The following is a 5884-nucleotide window of genomic DNA, read 5'->3' as shown; positions in this document are numbered from 1 at the left end:
CAGTTTAAACAGCATTTATCTTCCTACTGTGCATTCCTTATTAATCTGTAATGTTGATAGGGGTCCTTATAGAAATTCTGTTTTTATAATCCTTAAGTATATGAAGAACATTATACAGAAAATTATAGTGGAAAAAAACTTCAAAGGGAAGACTTGCTTTGGAGAGAAATGTTTAGGACAAATGGGTGAGATTTTATAATAATATCAATAACATTCTTTTCTTGAATTTCATTTTCAGTTTAATATAGGTTTGGAACCTCTAAATTTTTGTAAAAATTTTAGGAGTAATAATATGTTTCCTTTTCTTTAATATTAAATTTGAATATATTATGGTGAACTTATTTATCTTATTTTCTTTTTATATCATGTGTCAACTCAAGTGTTTGCTAATTCATGTTTTCAAGCTTATCTCTAAAGTTAGCAATGTAACAATATCATCTACACTCTTACATATATTCTCTCTATGTTCCTTAAGCACATACAACAGACCTAAAATATACTTTCTCAAAATCTGTCTTAAATAACATTTCACTTCAGATGAATAGCAATAAGCTTGCAGGCTTTGAATTTAAATGTATCTTTATTAAAAAGTATGTTAGAAGTGTTTGTTGAAATTACATTGAAAGACATATACGTGTGTGTTACTTTTATTTTTCAAGATTAAACTTGTTCATTTTGTGTCACTGAATAGATTGTATATTAGATTCCATAACTCCAAGGTATACATCAATGCATTTGCCTTTAAACCTTCACATATTATTAATCTCTACTACACAAGCATTCTACCACTGAGTCTTCTTTGTCTAGCAGAGTCAGAGTTCAAGTTTAAAAAGAATGAAAAAGAAGGAAGGACAGCTGAGTTCCACTTTATTTCATCAGCATCTGCAGAATGATGCAGGTGTCTCAAAGAAATGTTTATTGTCTTTAGCAGAGGGGAGAAAAATAAGAGGAACAGTAGTAATGGCACCACCTGGAAGAAAGAACAGAAAGAATACAAATTAAAGAAACATTTGGGACGGAATGAGTTGGTTTCTCTTCACTTAAGAATCCACAAGAATGCATGCATGCATACATGTTATTGAAGTTAAACTGTTTGATCTGTTGGGCACCTCAGTGTATCTGCTAGTACATTTTTGCATTGAAACAGAAGCTGTACAATTCTTATGTTCCACCATTATACTTCTGGGTTTTTCACTTATGAATATACCTGCCAACCTAATGATTCTTGCATGCATTAGAGTTTGCTTTTGTAGAGTTAAGTTTATTTTTCTCATCCCTGTCACTCCCAGGAACATCTCAGTGTGAACTCTTTGCCCAGCTTCAAGACAATGTCGCAAAGGACAGCTCTGTTGCATCTCAGGACAGAAATCACCTCTCCACTTGCCAGGCTACTTGATAGAGCAGTAGCACAAATATCATCTCATCTTATAAGCCAACAGGAACTGTTCTCTAAATTTCCCCAGGTAGGCAGATATGCTTACAAAAATGCAATCAAAATGAAAAAGAATGAAAGAGGGGGGCAGACTGGAGGAAAAGACTTTCTTGTTTGAAGCCTATTTTCCTAGAAGGAATCCAATGCTTTGAATTTATTTAAAGCCAACATGGGAGAAATGCTTTCTTTACAGACCCTAATTGAACTTGTGTCTGGAATTCTCCAGGCTTTTCTCCCTTCACAAGGGGCTTTTCAGGAGCCTTAATCATCCAATACACATCTGGAGAATTGGCCTCTGCTGTTCCATAGACCTTCTGGTATTTGGTTGAGGCTACGTCAGATCCTTTCACTGTGAAAACAACATCATTCATTAGGGTTTTGACTGCCTGGATGAGTGACATAGCAATGTCCAGCACTAAATTCTCTTCATAGATTCTGAACTTACACCTTCACTTTACTGCAGATGTTAAGCTGCTGGCAATATATAGCTTAATGCAAACCAATGAAGGTAGGCTAATAATACATACATATTGAATCAAGAACCAGCTATTGTAGTCTTTTTGGAAGGATTGATAGCATCAGATTTATTTTTTATGGGACCTTTGCTTCTTGTGAAGTCTGTCATCTCCATCATGATTATACACATCTGATTGGTCAGAGAAAAATTGTCATTGACACTGTCATTCCACATGGGACAATGTCCAGCTTGCTTTTTCTTGGTGGAGAATCTCTATATGCTCATCCATTTTTGCTTTCTTTCCCTGTTTAGCTGTACCATGATGGCCCCTGCACTCTGCCTAGCAATGAGTTGTCCTAGGTCTGAACACTTGTCCAATGATGCACATCATAATCATCTTATTGAATATTGGAATCATCTTCTAGTTCTTCTAGAGTCCTGATCATTAGCATAGCCTTTCTCTGCCCTGCAGGAGACTTCTGGGCCTTAGAGGAATGAGCTGAGATGGAATACAACTGCGGGAGGTGGCCAAAAGACTAACTGATAACTTTATAAGACTCTGGCCTTATAACTTTCCCTGAGTGTACTGGATGCTTTCAGCTGATGGCTGCTGGAGACTTGATACTTTCTTCCTTATTGGTCGTCCAAAGCCACTGGCGTTAGCTGTTAACACATGTTGTGTTAGGTAATGAAAGCCCAGAATTAGGGAAAGGATTTATCATTAGCATTCCTTTTTCTGGAAAGCCAGTTAAAGTCCCTTTGAAGACCAGCTATTTACCTCTGTGTGGTCCAGAGAGGAAAAAAGATCCACTCACATAGAAAACACACACACAATGGATGAAGTGGAAAATGGCTGCATTCATACATTTGGATGAATGGATGGTTGGATGATTGGATGGATGGATGGATGAATGGATTGATGGATGGATGGATGGATGGATGGATGGATGGATGGATAGATGGATGGATGGTCAGATGGATAGGGCATAGCCCCCAAGCTACCATACCATACCACACCACACTACACACCACCTTTATTTCTTTGACCTTTTTATAAACAAATATTCTTAGAAAGTCAACTCATAAATAAAATGCTACACAAAATGAGATTTACAAAAAGATGTTGTATTAAGTTCAAAGCAGTGTTTCATTCAATATGTTCATTATTCGTTTAAAGTAACAAGTCTCACCTAGCCTTGTCTTATCATAGTACACACTTGTGGCTTCATCCTTGGACCTGAATGCTTTTCCTTGAACACAAATTTGTTTCAGGCCTATATTTCTGTTTAGTGTAATATGAGAGAACATTATATTTCTTATTACACAGCTTTTACTTACTATTATGAGTAGTAGGCACATTCTATTCTTGATTTTAACTTTACTGCATCTTTCCAGCAAAACAACTAAAACTATCACTTAAAACTTTTTCTTTCAATTATTTGAATCAAATCAGGAATTCTATTAAATCATTATTCATCTAAACAGCATTAATTCATGAAAGTTAATCCTCATGTTGATCTTCTTGGGGTAGCCTAATGCCAAAGTATTATTATATTGATTAATAATGACAGGAAAGGCATATCAGCAATCCTGACATGAGGCCTCTTTAGGACCTTGCCTCATAGAGCTTACCTAACCTAGACCAAACAAAAAATGGTAGGCCACCTCCAGGAATGCTACCTTCTATCTTAATCTTTCCTAGATGATTCCTGAAAATATTCAGAACAACATCATGCACCATGCAATAAGCATATAATATACTGCACTCAGCCTTGTACCTTCCCCTCCCCCAACACTTGCATTTCCTCAGTCTTCACATAGAATTGTCAAAACTAAGTGTATCCTTTGTTCATGTGCTTCAATGACTGCTTCTTCCTGACTCCATTTTTTCTATAGTGGCACCACCATCTTTCTAGCCATGCATAATCATCCTATGTTTTACCTTGTCCTTTTGCATGGCATTCAACACCATGTCTAGTAGAAAGAGCTCTATGAAGATACATAATTTATTTCACCTCTTCTCCATACTAGCTTAAAATCTTTTAAATCTTTTTTTTAGTTTTTAAGGGAAAGTGCTTAGACAGCAATAAAGCAGTTTTCTGGATCCTCCATTCCATCATTCCTGAAGAAGGTGTTTCTGATGTACAACTCTACTATACAATCTTCTTTCTCACTGTTAAAACAATTCCTTTTAAATCTCCTGAAAACTTCCTATCATCAATGTTGACTATAAGTAGAGAAAAAGGCAAAGTAGTTGTGAATGCCACTATAGTAAAAAATAAAAGTGTTTATACACATACACACACCAAACATAGACAGATACATGTAAGCATATATTCACACTCACACACATACACACACACACACACACACATTCACATGAACAGATGCACTCACACACATATTTGAGTGTGTGAGTAAATGACTAATTAAGTGGTTTACTACTTTGTGAAAAACTAGACATAAGCAAAGATTGTTACCTACAACAAAATTAGCATAAGTATTTTTTGCTTAAGGTCTGGTACTAAGTACGCTGGCAATGCTCACTGATTCTGATCAATATAGAACTGAGCACACGAGAAAGTCTGAACAAGAAAAGCTGTAAAATTTCCTCTATTTCAGATATAGTGATTCATTTGTAGTAAATATCAAATATATCATTAAAATTGCTAGTTCTAATAAATTAATTCAGTACCATTGTAGGATATATATTCAACAAGCAATTTTTTATATAACTGTATTAATATGCTGAACTTCCCCAAAATACTGAACTATTTATGAATAGATGTAACCAAAGAGGTAAAAGAGAAAAAGAATTTCAAATTAAATTCTAAGAAATTAAAAGTATCCAAAGCAATATGAAAGAAAATTATTTAAAGGTGTCACTCCTTTTGATTTAAATTTATCCTAATAAGCTAAGTAACCAACAGCAGAGTATTGCTATTATAATATAGCTAGACCAATTCTAGCCACCTTCATCAGAACTCTGGATCCCAAACCATACAAGTTAGATTTCCTTTCCCCACCCACCTTTCTTACTCACTGAGTCCTCTGGGGGTACTTCTAAGCTGCTCTGGGCAGTCTGCTTTCCCTGGGGGAATTTCCAATCACCCAATACCTCTCTACCCACCTTCATCAGACCTGTGGATCCTGAAATATACAGATCTGCTGACCCAGAATAATTTAGCTCAAGAACACCCATCAGAGGGGTATCATACCAGGACCATTGAGTTTAAGCCCTGTTCCAGTATTTACTACACCAGCAACATCCAGGGACTAAAGCCAATAAGATAGCTAAAGGCCCTGGAAGGAACACAATCAACAAAATCCAGGGCAATATGACACGATTAAGGGTACAACTATCCTACTACCAAAAGCTCTGAAATCCTACATAATCAAAGTACAGGAAAATGACCTCAAATTCAATCTTATAGACATGACAGAGGCCTTTAGAGAAGAAATGGAAAAATCCCTTAAGCAAATACAGTAATATACAACCAAACAGGTAGAGGTCTTTACAGATGAAATAAATCCCTCTAAGAAGTACAGCAAAATGCAATTAAACAGGTGAAGGAAATAAATAAAACTGTTCCAGACCTGAAATTGGAAATAGAAGCAATAAAGTAAACATTAAACTGAGGGAATCCTAGAGTTGGAAAACCTAGAGAAGAGAACAGGAACAACAGATGCAAGCATCCCCCAACAGAATACAAGAGATAGAAGATAAAAGTCTCAGGCATAGAAGATACAATAGAGGAAATTGATATATAGGTCAAGAAAAGTTCCCTCTAAAAAATTCCTGACCCAAAACATTCAGGAAATATGGGATATCATGAAAGGTCTAACCTACAAATAATAGGAATAGAAGAAAGTAAAAATTCCCAGCTCCCAGGACCAGAAAATGTTTTCAAAAAAATCATAAAAGAAAACTTTCCCAATATAAAGAAAGAGATTCCTATAAACAAATAAGAAACTCATAGAACACCAATTCGATT

The 5884-nt window shown here is 35.7% G+C and overlaps 1 pseudogene; it reads right to left on the bottom strand.

The window, feature by feature from the left end:
- Nucleotides 1-1561: 1561 nt before the first annotated feature.
- On the bottom strand, nt 1562-3861 carry LOC116906109 (annotated as a pseudogene).
- Nucleotides 3862-5884: the final 2023 nt, after the last annotated feature.

The sequence above is a fragment of the Rattus rattus genome, chromosome 7 (assembly GCF_011064425.1).
Source record: "Rattus rattus isolate New Zealand chromosome 7, Rrattus_CSIRO_v1, whole genome shotgun sequence".
In the NCBI taxonomy this organism is placed as follows: domain Eukaryota; kingdom Metazoa; phylum Chordata; class Mammalia; order Rodentia; family Muridae; genus Rattus; species Rattus rattus.
Note: the sequence above shows the minus strand (reverse complement) of the source record. Positions and strands in the feature narration are given on the sequence as shown.